Consider the following 15,225-nt stretch of genomic DNA (forward strand, 5'->3'; position numbering starts at 1 on the left):
TGTGAGTTAATCCAGAGAAGTCTCAGACCCTTGTCCTTGAGCACTCGTGAATCTACTGTGAATTTATTTAATCAACGTTTCTTTGCTGTCAGGGTTTCCACAGATTAAAAAAAGAAAGCCAGAGAGCTGATTCATTATCCTGAATATTTCACCCCGAACCTGCTTTCTATCAAATCATCTGTGTGTCCTAATCTACAAAAGTATGTATGTTAATGCTTTTCTTTTTCAGAGGGTGTTTGTGAACTTTCAAGGGAAAAAAAAAAAAAAGAACTTGGAAAAATGAATAGCCATTTCAGGAATTTCCAGAGTAAATGAGGCTTTGAGCAGAGCTTATGATCACTGTGCATAATTCATTAAAAACAAATCACTCTGCAAAACTGGGGAAACCAACATTCTCAGACTGTGTCTGTGCCATGTGGCGGCCATTCAATCCACACTGCTGCTAATGAAGCTCTTTATATAAATTTGAGAGTAAACAGATTCGGACAACTTTATTTGCTGGGAAAGCAGCAGTGAGAATCCTTGCCCAAATCACACAGGCCCTTAAAATGTGGTCTGGACAAAATTGGCCTTCTAAAGACGTGTGTGTGCACGTGCGCATGTGTGCGTGAGCTTGTGTGCATCGTGTAGAATTATTTTGCTTTATTACAGGGCTTTGGGAACACAAGCCCAGTGTTTTCAATAACTAATCTATTTCCAATAGGGGGCAAGTTAAGGAAACAAGAGCAGCCCCCATACCGAGTGCTCTGCAGGCAGATGACAGCTCGGCGAGCACCTTTCGATGCCTCGTGTGCCATCATCTCTGCACACCTGCCAGGTCCACAACCGACACTGAGAGAGGCGCACGCACTCCCCATGTGTCCCATGTCCCGTAAGTAGCAGAATGAGGACTTTGAGTCCAAAGCATGTGCTCTTAATCCCTGCACTTCATTCATAGGTCTGGAAGATTCTCAACACTGAGAATATATCCCTGTTCTACCCACTTGAATGTAAGCATCTCCGGTGAGTGAGGGAGGAGGAACTTGACACATGTGTTCTGGGATAGTTTGCCTTTTGTTAGGTAGGCACGATATTTTAAAACATCTTGCTGTTTCCTATTCTTTTTCTGCTTGTTGGTTTTGTTGAAAAGTTACCTGATAGGAGACAATCGATTGAAGTTTAGAATTCTGGTTCAAAGTATTCCGGTTACCATGGTTCCGGGTGGTCAATGCTGTCTACACCGCGGCTCCCGTCTGCCGCTGGACAGGATGCTGACTCCTGACTCCTCGACTGGCGTGGAAATGCTGCCTAGGCCTAGATGTTAAAATAAGCTACCGCAAGCTCTGTAAGAAGCAATAGCAATGACCGAATTTTACCCCAGAGCACAGCCCGCAGCTGATCCGTCAGGAATTCATGGGGTGATCCCAAGGTGGAGCAGAGGACCGGTGTCCATGGATGGCCACAGGGCAGCTCAGCCCAGCTCCTGGGAAAGTTCTCCCAGAGAGTGCTGCCGCCTGGGGTCTTGTTATTCCTTTGTTGACTTAGGTGTTTCCTCTGGAGTTTGAGGGTGGTCGCTTCGGGGGCAGCCCCTCATTGTGTTCACTACGGAAGGTGGCCCCAGGCACTCCGGCGTCTTCTCTGAAGGGGTGTCCACGCGAGGCCCGTGGACAAGCTGTTGGTCCGGCAGAGCCACGTCGGCTCACTGTTTCCCCCTGTGGTCTGGATTCCTGTAGGAACCTTTGACTCTTCTCATGCTTTTCCACCTTATTTACTTGGGGAAGAAGTACAGAACACATGAATATTCTGAACTGTTTCCAGAATGATTACACTCGCTGGCGGGCGATCCTTTCACGTTTCTACCACATGGAACGCCATCTGGTCACCGCCTCCCCCCCCGCCACCGCCGCCCACTGTGGCCTTTTTGGGGGCGATCAGGAGGGGAGCACAGAGACCGTGTACATTTCAACACAGCAAATTTGATTCCAACAAGGGAAGGGCCAAGGGCCTCCGGACCTTCTACGATTGCCTCTTTATTTTTCTGGACCATGCTGAAGTCGGCCTGGCCACATTTCTGTTCTCTGGTGCTGTGGGTTGGTTGGCGCTGGCCCTGGTCAGAAGGAGAACAGAAAAATCCTCGGGGAAAGTACAGGATGTGACAGAAAACGGAGCTGGTGAATCAGGGGTGGGCTGGTCTCCATTGTGTCAAAAGTGCAAGAGTTCTTGAAGGTTGTGGGCAGGAAATGGCGTTGCTGAGTCAGTGGAGAGGGCCTGGCTCCGTGAGTCAGGACCCATGGACAGACACACCTTGGGGCTTGGATGTAGACGCAACCCCAGACAAGGTTACAGCCGGGTTAATAAGAAAGGGGACCTGTAAACCTGTGGAGTCTTATGAAGGAATATGTCCCGAACTTTAGGCTTTTCAGAGAAAATAAGATCTTGAGATGCAGTTTCGGGTGGGTACCCTGGGAGCAGACTCTGGGACGAGATTAGCGTGAAGGGATGTATTGGGGAAGTTCTCAGGGAGGACAGGGGAGGAGGGAGGCGGAAGTGTGAGAAAGGAGGGGAGCCAGGCGAGGGTGAGGCCCACGCACAGCCTTAGCTGCCAGCGTTGGTGGCCCGGCAGCCAGGGGGTGCACAGCGGGCAGGGGGCCGGAGGGCACTGTGTTGTGCCAGAGCCAGCTCGCCAGGGATCGAAACCGCAGGCGCTGTGCTTCCCAACTCCATGCTGAGTGACGGCCATGGGCTTAGCTTGAAATCAAACATGTGGGAATATTTACACCATGGAAATTGGCAATTGCTACAATTCGGGCCTTTTCTCTTTTTTTGAGAGTCTGTTGTTGCGTGCCTCCCAGCCTGGGTGGACCTGACACTGTCCGGTACAGGCGCACACAGCAGACACTTCTGAGTGTTTCCCACATGTCAGGCACTGTTCTGGGCATTTTCTTTTTTTTTTTTCTCTAGTTTTTTTTTTTTAAGATTTAAAAAAATTTTTTTTAATTTTTTATTTATTTATGATAGTCACACACACACAGAGAGAGAGAGAGGCAGAGACACAGGCAGAGGGAGAAGCAGGCTCCATGCACCGGGAGCCCGACGTGGGATTCGATCCCGGGTCTCCAGGATCGTGCCCTGGGCCAAAGGCAGGCACTAAACCGCTGCGCCACCCAGGGTTCCCTTTTTTTAAGATTTTATTTATTAATTCATGAAAGACAGAGGGAGGGGGAGCGGGGCAGAGACACAGGCACAGGGAGAAGCAGGCTCCATGCAGGGAGCCTGGAGGACTTGATCCTGGGTCTCCAGGATCACGCCCTGGACTGAAGGCAGCGCTAAACCACTGAGCCACCCGGGCTGCCCATGTTCTGGGCATTTTCACACTTTAGCTCATTTTATTCCCACAGGGACCCCTAGAGAGAGGACTATATTTCATCCCCATTCACAAACAAGGCACAGACAGGTCTGGGCTTTTATAAAAATAAGTCAGGCAGTTATTTGGTAGCAGAGCCACAGCCGAAGCATCCTGGTCTGAGTTTATGGCCTTACACGTGCAATGTTCAACAGCGCAAAACATGCAGGCTTGTACCACATACCAAACGCTCTCCTTGACAGAGTACACAATGACATGGCATTCTTTCTAACACTACACATAATTGAAAATGATGATATTTGGAAATTACCAGAATGCCCACATGTAGGAGATCTGTTGGAGTGACCTATGGTACCTTCACGTGGTGAAGCACTGCGCAGCTGTAAAAAGGAATAAGAAAGTCGGATATGAACTTATGTGTGGCAATATCCAGGGTAGAGCATTAAGGGGGGGAGTCACCGAAGTGCAAAACGGAATGTACAACACACTATATTTTGCACCTAATATATATTTATTATGCATGCATATATTTCTTATACACATATATAGATGCATGCATGTGCATGTGTGTGTATACATACATTATTATATATATAATATTTCTTCCCCCTCCCAAAATACAGGAAGGACAGACCAGAAATAACTAAGGAGGTTGATTCCCTCCAGGGTGTGGGAGTGAGAGAATGGATAGGGATGGAGTGAACCATCCAAGTGTACATTTTTGAAATTGTTTTGATTTTTGGAACTAAGTTAATGTTCATATTTTACTGTTTAAAAAATTAAATCCATAGGATGGGGGACATGTCTGCGAGGGAGTATGTACGTCTGCTGGTGTGGGCACCTCTTTGGCACGTGTGGTCTTCACACGTTGCTTACAGATGTGCCTGAGGTCTGGATCCCTCTGGAGGAAGCCCCAGCGCAGAGCCTGGGACGCGCTCCCTGGTGGATGGCAGCATGAATGCCACGGGGTCGGCAGTGAGCTGCTGGGATTGCCCTATGCCAAGAAAAAGTTCTCACTGCTCAGATTCGGGGGTGCTTGGAAATGACAGGAAACCATTCCAACCTGCCGGCATTGAGAGAAGACTCCCCAGGTGGCAGCAGACAGCTCTTAGAGGAAGGGGACCCCCAGTGGCCGCACTCCTCTAGTGAACTGCCTTGTTGTGACCCCCAAAGCAGGGGTCAGGGGGCTGTGATGATGGGTTTTAGGTAGAGACGTGTTGTTCAACTTTTGTTCCAATCCGGGTTTATTGTCCCCATCTTGTGCCAGACCCTCCCTCGTGGGGCCGAGGACGAGCTACAGACGGAGCCAAGCAAACCAGCAGATAAGAGAATGTGAAACCAGACTGAGCTGCGCTCCCGCTCTCAGCCGCCCCGCCAGGCTGTGGATTTCATGAGAACAGGCTCTCTCTTGAGGTTTGTGCTAATTCCTTTTCCCAACTGTGCTGGGAATACCATCAAACAGCTGTGCTGGTGTGGTCCAGGGTGTCTGCATCTATCCTGACAGCCACTGGAAACCATGCACGTCCATGGACACAGGGTGGACGTTTTGGGAATCTGCAGCCTTGTGGAATCTGAGCTCCGTAGTTAGGGAGGGGTTGCGTTGCTCGGTTTTCTGGCTCATTCTTGGGACTGGTTCTGATCTCGCATTCCTGCGTCATACGGGTAAGAGTCACCTTCTCGTCTAATGTAGAGGAAGAGGGTCATTTAGTGCAGACAAGAGCCCTGTGTTCCTGTCCCGATTTCCTTCATGTCCAAGCTGTGTGACCTTGGATAGATCACTTTCCTTCTCTGAACTCTGGATGATAAAATGAAAATACTGATGCCCACCTGGACAATAATGAATTGCACAACCCCACTGTGCAGAGGAGGCACCAGAGGCCGAGCCTCCACCCACGGTTGCACAGCTGGTAGGCAGAGGAGCCAGGTGCGCCTGCACCCCCATGCCCACTGGCCTTCTCACCCCATCAGGGTGGCTGGAGCTCTCCTTGCTCACCCTTACATTGTTTAGAGTCTGTAAACCCGCTAATCCCCGACCACGTGTCGTTCCCAGACAGTTAACGGGTCTTGCTTCAGAGCTCAAGCCAGAAGGCTGGCTCCCCCCTCCGTTCATGTAGTGTCCAAATTTCTAATTTACTGGGGGAAGCCCAGCGCATCCCCTCCAGCCTTGATAACTAGAGCCGGCAGAAAGGCGAAAGGGTCTTGGAATGTATTTTCAGATGGAAGGAGAAGGGACATCAGTCTCCCTGGGGAGATCTCAGGAGAGCTGGTTCCTGCTCACCACTCCAGCACCTGGGAGGCAGTTAACCTTCGCTGGATAAACCTGGAATTCTAAACCCAGCACAGAGCTGGGACAGCTGGGGAGGTGTGGGCAGAGGCAGGGAGAGGCACCCCATGGTTGAGCCTAAGGTGCTGATGGAGAAACGATGGGGCCTCTTTAAGCAAACAGCTTATCTTTGGGTCTTAACTTAAATCCCTGCTGAATGTTCAGGACAGAAATCAGGTTCACCCACCAGAAGTCTGATTTATTATTATCATGGCAGATACTGGAAACTCCCACCGAGCGGCTGTGTCCATGCTCTGCGGCGTGTCGGCATCAATCCCACGACTCTTGGCCACGTTAGGAGGTGGTGGTCCATGGCAACAGCACCAGACTCCGTCAGCCTCGGCCCCGGGGACGATGTGGGCCTCCAGGCTGCTCTCTGGGTCTCCCCATCTGGGAGCGCAGGCTCCCAGGCACTCGATCATCCCATCCAGAGCCTTCTGAAAGGAGAGCTTCCATCAGGGGCCCCTGGCGTGAATGGGGACCATCTCCAGCCAGTCAGAGCTGCATGGGGCATGGGCACCCAGAAAGCACCCCATGAACGTCACCTCTGGCTCTGTCCTCCTGTTCCCAATGCCGGGTCCTTCTGGACACCTTACAGCTACCAAAGTTGTTTTGCTCTGGCGGGTGACACAAAGAGGGAGGACTGCTGTTATTTCTGGGAGCAGAGGTCCATCAGCCCTGGAATGTAGAAATATCCCATTTTATTTCTGTGTCGCAGATGTGGTGCTGGACACCCCACGGGTGTGTGTGGGGGTTGCTAGCTGTTTCAGGGGCACTTCCCAGCCGGTGCACCCGCGGGGGGCCAGCGCGGCCCCCTGTCCTCCTCCAGGCTCCACCGTGAGGCTCTCTCTACCACCATCTTTGAAACCACCCGTCCTTTTCAGGAAAAAGGAAAAAAAAAATCAAACCAGCAAAATGCAGTAGTCTGACATTCCAAGAAACCCCAGAAGGAGGAATGCAGAAAGTCAAATGTGCTGGGCCCCTTCCAGGGGCCACTCCGGGGAGGCGGGGGATCGCAGGGCTAGCGGCCGGCCCCCCAACACTGACATTTTCCTACAATGTTCTTAGGTCCGGTTTGTGTTGCTTTCTGTCTCCACAACAATTACCAAGATTTATTTTTTATTGCTCTGGTTAACTGTGCCAGGACCACACTTCCTTTTTCTTCTTAAAGGAACAGCCGTATGCACAGTGGGGCCTAGGAAGTGAGCATTCTCGATCGCAAACATGAGCATAAACAAGGCTGCACATCTCCTCTGGCTTCTGGTTCTTCTCTGCCCGGCAGATGGGCTCACCCGGAGACGTGGCCGCGGTCCCCAGGCGAGGCGGCATTGTTAAACTTGTCCTCCCCGCGGGGTTCCCCAGGGCACCCACTGGGAGCTGGGAAGGCACTCAGTTCCTGACATCAGGGGCCCGCATTTCTTGTGTGCCAATGAGGATGACATCAAGGGTGCATCTTTCTCAGAGTTGATGTGGTTTTGCAAGACGAGGGTTCAGAGATGAAGAGTCCCTGTGTGGTGTCCAGGTGGTCTTTCCTGGGAAGACCTTTGCCATGAAGGCAAAGGGCCCTGGGGTTGCCACGTGGAGATGTGGGGCTATTCCAGCCAGGTGACACCAGCGTCATGACCAGGGTGTCATTCCTGTGCCTCCAGGTTCAGGTCATGTGGCCTGAAGATTCCCCTTCCTCTCTGAGCCCCAGTTACATCGCTGCAAAGCATCTGCCTCCCTGGGCTGCCCTGAGGATCCCCCGGGACCAGGGGTGGGGAGGGGCTTGCACCTGGAGTCCTGCCTGCAGCTGGCTGTCTAGTGGCCCCACCCTGGCATGGAGAGATGCTCCTGGATTACCTGGGTGGGGCCACTGAAAGTAGAGGGTCCTCATAAGCAGACACGGGAGGTCACAGAGAAGTGACGCCCGAAACAGAGGTTACAGCAATGTACGGCCACCTGCCACCTGCCACCCTCCACGGACTGTAGGCGGCCTCTGGGTGCTGGAGGGCAAGGGGACGCACACTCCCCGGAACTCTCAGAGGAGGCGCTCTGCTGACACCTCGACTGGAGCCCGTGAGCCCTGTCAGGCTTCCGGCCCCAGGCTGTGAGAGAAGAAATCTGTGTTGTTTTAAGCCGAGGAGGTTGTGGCCACTTGATGCAGTGGACACAGGAAGTAATCTGGCGTCTAGAGCCACCATCACCACGCCCAACAGGGTCCGCGAGGAGAGGACTCCACACTGTCTCCCCTCCCCACCTGTCCCCCCAGGGTACATGTTGGCCTCCAGTGCCCTGAGGCTGCCGTTCATTCATTCATTCATTCATTCATTCACTCACTCATTCATTCATTCATCCTGAGCTCCCAGGGCCTGCTAGAGACATGTTGCCCAGTGCTGACCCCTCAGGCTCCCTGCCTTTTCCCACTACCCCCCACCTCCGGTCTGCGCCCAACCCAGCAGCTGGAGTCACCCTTGGGAGCTATGTCGGGTCTAACCCCTCTGTCTCAGCCCCAGCACCAGAATCTAGAACCCAGAATCCCTGTCACTTGGCGCTCCCATCCCCTGGCAGTTTCCAGCGCTTAGTAGGTGCTCCGAAAAATCCCTCATGCATAAGGCCAGGGAGTGTCGTCCACTCTGCTTACCGCTGTGGTGCCAGGGCTCAGAGCAGCATCCGGCTCACGGAAGGACTGGGCAATACCTGACCAGCAGGGACCTGTGCCCATCAGCTCGCCCTCCCACAGGCCTGCCGAGGTGAATGGTGCGCTCCTGGCTCCCGAAGGAGAGGGAGCCTCTGGCTGCTCTTGGGTCTCTCCCCGCAGCTCCCCAACACAGGTCTGTGTGCATCAGGAAGTGTTTGACATGGAGAGAGAAAGGTGGTCAAGAGGCCACGAGTCAGCCATCCCTCACTCTTTCCAGACAAGGCAGCTCCAAACGTCTTCTGCCCAAGTGGGGCCCTGGGCTGGTTCTCCTGAGGACTGTGGGTCACCATCTCCCCATCAGGGCCTTGGGGCCAGCAGCATCTTCTGCAAGAAGAGAACTCCATCCCGCGTTGGCGACGTGTGCCCACAGCCCGGTGGAGCCCCAGGTCCAGACTGAGTGGGGGGCTGTGACCTGCGGCTTCCCCACGTGCCTCCCTGCAGTTCTTGCTGGTGACCAAGGTCCAGGGAGGAGGCTCTGCCAAGGTGTCCCTGCACATCCCACGGGCACACACACCTGGCTAATGCAAGGAGGGCCGAGCCCTCGGCACGCTCCCTGGGGAGGCCAGCCCAAGCAGCAGCTTCTTGCCGGGAGCACACGTTCCTGGGACTGTGGGTGGGCTGTCTTCCACAGTCAGCCACCAGCCGAAGTGGGAGGATTTCCCCCAAACAGGACCTTTGGCCGGGGCAAGGATGTTCCATCTCCGAGGCTCTGGGCACGTTCTGAGATACTGTGGGTTTGGACTTCAACGTGTAAATTCTGGGCGGACAAAACAACTCTTACGCCCTCCTTGAGATGTATGCTCCTCCATCACCGCTGTCACAGGTGGCTCCTTCCACTTTCCAGAAGGGTTTTCTGAATTTTCCGAGCCTTTCTTGCGTTCCTCCTTCTGCACATTTGCTATAGGTGTGCAGGCCGCAGAGGCTGCGGTGAGTGTGGCTGGCATGCTGGCATGTGCCTGCACCCCCCCAGAGGGGGCCGGGCAGGTGGTGGGGGGCTTGGCATCCATCGGGTGACCGATCGAGGGGCCTGCCTCCCGCCTCCCCTGTAAGGCCGTGCGCCTGCCTGGTACAGGGACGCGGCGGCTCTGGCGGGCCAAGGCCAGGCCCCAAGGTGAACGCTCAGTACATACTTGGGAATTAGAGTCACTCTAGTCCAGGGACGAAGTTTCCTGTGAGTCAGTAAATCACTGTAACTAACGAAGGAGGCGCAGTCCCAGAGGAGCAGACGTCTCAACTATGCAGATTATTCTTGAGTTTTTAAAAAGTGTCTCTTTAAGGAAAGAAGTCCCCGGGGTCTCCTAGCTCTTCATGAAGACCCACTTCCCATTCTCTTAAGTAGCTCATTTTGGCTCCGAGACAAGATCCATTTTTAATAAATAATGTTTTGTGTTGCAAAAGTTAGCGTTGAAAATCGTCACAGAAGTAGAAGGAATTAAGAAAAATAACCCATCGGCCGCAGACAAGCAGGTTGTTAATGTGACATTGTATTTCCTTCTGCTCTTTCTTTATGTGTCTATTTTTATGTGGTGATAAACAAATTTTAGTGCAAGTGGGTTGCTGCTCCAATTAAACAAAAATCCATCTTGAAAGCGTTCTCCAGTTTCCACATACTTGAGAACCCCCAGGCGCACGGGCCAGGGAGGAGGGTGGGGAGGAGCTGCGGGGCTGGGGCTGGGGCAGCGGAGGTGCCGGCCGGCGGGCCATGTGGAGGCCGAGACTCAGAGGCCCCCCGTGGAGGACACGGCTGGGACCGGGCGTGCACCTGCTGAGAAGCCGGGCTCCTGGCCTGGCCCTGTTCCTGGGGCGTGGTGGGAAACCGGGGAGGCTACCCACCCCCGCCCCCCGCCACCACGCCAGGGAGCGGCTCCAGGCCGGCTGGGATCTGGGACCAGGCCGAGGCCGCCGGTGTTTTGGAGGGAAATGATACATCCTGATGGCTGGAAGCACTGGGGCCGATTCAGGCTTTGTGGTGGCCGCTGATGTCATTTCAGAGAAAGAGCTAAGAAAGCTGTTTTGTTTTTCAGACTGTGTCTCCGAAATTGTCTTCTTTTTTTTAAAAAAAAAAAATCTGATTTTATCCCAGAGTGGACGTTCCAAACCCCAAACCTCTAATCCAGGCTTGCCTGCCGGCCCCTGCCCTGGCCTGGTGCTGGCGCCGGGTGCGGGGTGCCGGCGGGGAGGTGCAGGGGTCGGCTGGTTCAGCCTGCCGCAGAGCTGGGGCCAGTGGGGTGAGGCCTCCTGGGAGACCCTCATCTGCTGCTGGGATGTTGGGGGGCCTGGGGGTGGGGAGACAGTGGGGAGGCCAGAGAGAGGGGCTGGTCAGGAGGCATTTGGTGAGGGGCACGTGTCTTCCAGAAGGGAGCTATTGGTATCCAAGAATGCCACAGAGTGCCTTCCAAAATTCTATCTTCTGAGTGTGTGGGGGAGGCTCACCCTTGGCTGACACGCTGGGAACGCTGTGAGTGCTGTGTCTGGGCTGGCACTCACTGCCCCAGATGAATGGTGGGGGAGTGCGGAAGGGGGAGATGCAGGGAAAGCCCCCGCCTGCAGGCTGGGGGCAGGAGGGGTGAGAGCAGGCCTCTTCCTGACCAGAGAGCGCCCCGGACCCCCTGCCCGTCCTCCCAGTCTGCTGTACAGAGAGGGACTGAGCCTCCCCTTCCAGGGACGCTGCTGTCTGCTGGATGGGCAGAGTGTGGTCGGCTGCTAATTGCTAGGTCAAAATAATGCCTGGTTGCCAGTTACTGAGGTCCTACTGTGTGGCCACGTTCACCGTGGGAGGCTTTCTAGGCGCCACCTCAGTGAGCCCTTACGGCGATGCTGTGGGTGATTCATTCTCCAGATGTCCAGATGGAAAGATTGAGGCTTTCAGAGGTGACTGCCACCTGGCTGGAGGGGGCAGGGCTGGGGGGCAAAACTGTGGGGTCCTGTGGGGCTGTGAAGTCCTTTTATCTTGTACCATACTACCCTTAGTGGGTAGTGGGTTTGCACGTGTTCCCCCTAGAAGGATGTGTACCCCGTGAATGGGACCTTATCTGGAGAATGCTTGTGTGCAGATGTTATTTAGGACCTTAAGATGAAGTTGGAGAGGACCCTGAATCCAATGACAATTGTCCCTTATAAGAGACAGAAGAGGAGGTGACACAGGCTCAGGGGAAGGCTATTTGAAGACCAAGGTGGAGACTGGAGTAACGTGCCTACAAGTCAAGAAGGCCAGGGTTGCCAGCTGCTTCCAGAGGCTGGGAGAGAGGCACCCAACAGACTCTTCCTCAGCACCTCCAGGAGGAACCAGCTCTACTGACACTTTCACTTTGGACTTCTGGCCTCCAGAGCTGGGAGGCAGCAACATTCTGTTGCTTTTAGCTACCGAGTGTGTGGTGATTTTCTTTACAGCAGGCTTGGGAGGCCAGCGCAACTGCCTTGAGGGTGGGCAACCTCTCCATGCTCCATCTTCTTGGGTCTAGACAAGCATGGGGGGCTCTGGCTCCAGCTCGGCCCCGACGGTTGGAGAACGGGGTGAGTTCCCAGCAACCGGGAGCTCCCCCACATGCAGACCACTCCTCAGGTCCTTGGCAGCGTCTGGGTGCCTATATGCGTGCGTCACTCCCTTTATTCTGCCTACGAACATCCCAAGAGCCATAGGTCAGCCCAGTGCAAAGAAGATGGCAGCCATGATTTGACAAATTTTTACTGAGTGTCCTTGGGGTGCGAGGCCCTGATCCAGGTGCCAGGCTATGGCAGTTAAGAAACACAGAGGAGGCAAAGGGAGAGGCCCATAGGAGCGGGCAAGGAGGTGGCCAACATGCAGGGAAACTGGGGGGAAAGGGTGTGGGAACTGTGAGCAGGCATGGGGGTGATGCCCTCCAGCTGGTTCACCTGGCTCCCCCAGAAATGCTCACCAGTCAGCCTGGCAGTCCTCACTTGACTGGTAGAGACCCAGAGGCCCCTGGGAATTCACTTACTGGTATCAGATGTGTGTTTGGGGGGGTGCCACTCTTCTCCACTCATGTTGGCCACAGATCTTGGGGCGAGCGGCACATGACGGGCACTTCTCACACAGTTGCAGTTAGTTGGGGGTTGGTCTCCACCAGGGAAGAGTCATGCACACAGGTGGTGCCTGGGCAGGGGGACCAGGCAGGTGGGGACAGATCTGGATCTCTCTGACTCTCTTCTCTCTGGCTCTCTCTGCTCTGTCTCTGTCTCTGTCTCCCTTTTCCCAGACCCCATGACGTCTCTCTCTGTCTACATGTGACTGGATTCTGGACATCATCTGTGCCAGTCAAAGGCTCTCAGAGCAGGCATTCCTAGAGGCTGCCAGGCCTTCTCGAAAGCTCCCCCAAAGCCCTGCCTCCCAGAGGTCTCTCAGAGCTGCAGGGGCTGCCCCATGCTCCATCCAGATGCAGCCACTAAGGCTTGTGGGGGTTGAGGTGAGCCTCCCCCGCAGGCTGACTTTCGGGCAGAGTCTGCTCCTCCTCGCTCTCCCACAACACAGAGCCAGACCCTCTCCCCCTGCTCTGTTCCCGATGTTTGGCTCTCCAGCCTGCTGCCCTAGGACGCAGTGAGAACAGTCCCGCCAGGGAGCGGGCCCCACTGGCTTGGCTGCAGGGGCCAGAGCTCTGCACCCACGACTGCTCATCCCCCACGCATCCGCCTTGCTGTGTGAACACAACTGCCTCCCAGGGAAGGACGGGCTGGGCAAATATCCAGGGATCCATGGTCTTCCCGAGACACGGCCACAGAGTCGTCAAACTTCCTAAAGCAACACTTGTTATAACTAAAGTGTATTTTGGGTGTTGGAAATGTAAACCTCAGTGCTTGACCAGGTGTGACCGTGGACTCATCCGTAATGGGACAAAATGCACAGTCTGTGGATTTCTACCACAGGTTTATATTTTTAACATTTACAACCAATAAACATTGGTTCCAACATCAACATAAGAAAAGGAAGACCATAAATCCTTCCTTTCCAGTAGTAAAGGGAGTGGAGTCCCAGACCATAATGCTCACTGTCATCTTTTAATAGCAACTGGTAACAGAATGCTTGCCCCATGCCAGATTCCTGGCTAAGCCCTTGGCATTTATCATCTTGTGGTCCTCAAACAACGCTATTATTGTCATTGCCATTTTGGACAGAGGGAAACTGAGGCTCAGGATGATTGCTCATTTGCTCAAGGTCACACGTTAGCAGAAGGCAGAGCCAGGGCATGAGTATTCCTGCTACCAAATGGATATTGCCTGTGATCATATCCCTGTCACCAAAGCTCTTCTGTAAGGGTGGGTGCAAAATATTCTGAAATTAGCTTTTACTGAATATCTGCCTGGTATGCCTCACTTTTGAGCAAATTAATGGCCAGATGAAATTTGGTGGGACCGGGCTGAGGGATCTGGAGAAATCAGCAGCCAGCAGATGAATGTGTCCTGGAGCTCAGCCACCAGCAAGGGAGGTGCGAGATGGTTGTCAGGGAATTCTGTGGGCCCCAGGCAAGCAGGAAGAGGACATGCCTTTTCCTGGAGATTCTCAACGGGAACCAAGGAGATACCAGGGAACCTGTCACTTGTTCTTTGAGAAGATCCACATGATTGATAAACATCTAGCCAGGTTGATCAGAAGAAGTGACACTGGTCACTGATATCAGAGCTGAGACTATAGATCTCATGGACTGCTCACGGGGAAGTAGGCAAGCTGCTTGAAAGACACAAACCATCACGGCTGATGCATGGAGAGATGGATGGTCTGAAGAACACTATCCATTGAAAAAAAATGCATTTGTGGTTAGAAACTTTCCCACAGAGAAAACTCTAGTCCCATGTGGCTTTACTGGTGAACTCTATCAAGCATTTAAGGAAAATGATTCTTCCAATTTTGCAGAAACTTGTCCAGAAAATTGAATGGGAAGGAACACTTCCCAACTCAATGCATGACCCGGCATCACCCTGATACCAAATCTAGACAAAGAAATTGTAGGAATGGAGAGCTCCGGACTAATATTCTTCATGAACACAGAAGAAAAAAATTCTAAACAAAATCCAATGATACATACAAAGGACAATATCATGGCCAAGTGAGGTCTGTGCCAGGAGGCTGGACTCTTTGATTAGAAAGTCAATGAAACCCATCGTATTAACAGCCTAACAAAGAAAGTTGTGTGATCATCTCCACGGAGACAGGAAAAAAAAAAAAAAGAACAAAAACAAAAACAAAAAAACAAACATGTGACAAAATCTGCCATCCATCCCTGATTTAAACCACTCTCAGAGAGCAATGAATGGAAGGAAACCTTCTTTCCCTCAAAAAATACAAATTGTCACATGTGCCAAAGTTATAACTATCAAGTGCCAAACTTGATACGACCGTAGATACAACTGTGAATCCTGAAACCATAAAATGTCTCAAATAAAAGGCGAAAACTTTTGTAACCTTGCTAGACAAAGATTCTTAAGTCCCCCATGTTTTGTAGCTTGTAGGTAGACACGACCTACAGATAAAGAGTTTAAAATGCTGAACGGCCTCAAAATTAAAAACTCCTGCTTCTTCAAAAGCCTCGGTGGAGACAATGGTTAAGACAAGCTCCACAATGAGAAGAGACATTTGAAAATGATGTTTCTGATACAGAACTTTTACTCAGAATATGTAAGAATGCTTGAAACTCTGTCATAAGAAAACCAGCAATGCTATATGAAAACAACAACAGCAACAAAAAATGGGCAAAAGATTTCAGCAAGTACCTGTCCAGAGAAGATCTGTGGATGGCAACGAAGCACATGAGAGATGCCCAACCTCATGGGCCGCTCAGGAAATGCACACACACTTAGGAGGACAGTCAGAAGGAAGGTTTGACCGCCCACGGCTGGCCAGGTGCGGAGGGCCTGCCACTCATGTGC

General features: G+C 52.8%; 1 long non-coding RNA gene across 2 annotated transcripts; it reads left to right on the forward strand.

Moving 5' to 3' along the window:
- The first annotated feature begins 1,196 nt into the window (after positions 1 to 1,196).
- Positions 1,197 to 6,915, forward strand: LOC144310299 (uncharacterized). Of its 2 annotated transcripts, none has more exons than XR_013376022.1 (3): positions 1,197 to 2,161; positions 4,611 to 4,756; positions 5,884 to 6,915. It is a non-coding gene; the product is annotated as an uncharacterized LOC144310299 (long non-coding RNA). The 2 variants fall into 2 exon arrangements; XR_013376021.1 differs by having other exon boundaries at positions 1,197 to 2,150.
- The last annotated feature ends 8,310 nt before the right edge of the window (positions 6,916 to 15,225 follow it).

The sequence above is a fragment of the Canis aureus genome, chromosome 3 (assembly GCF_053574225.1).
Source record: "Canis aureus isolate CA01 chromosome 3, VMU_Caureus_v.1.0, whole genome shotgun sequence".
Taxonomy (NCBI): Eukaryota; Metazoa; Chordata; class Mammalia; order Carnivora; family Canidae; genus Canis; species Canis aureus.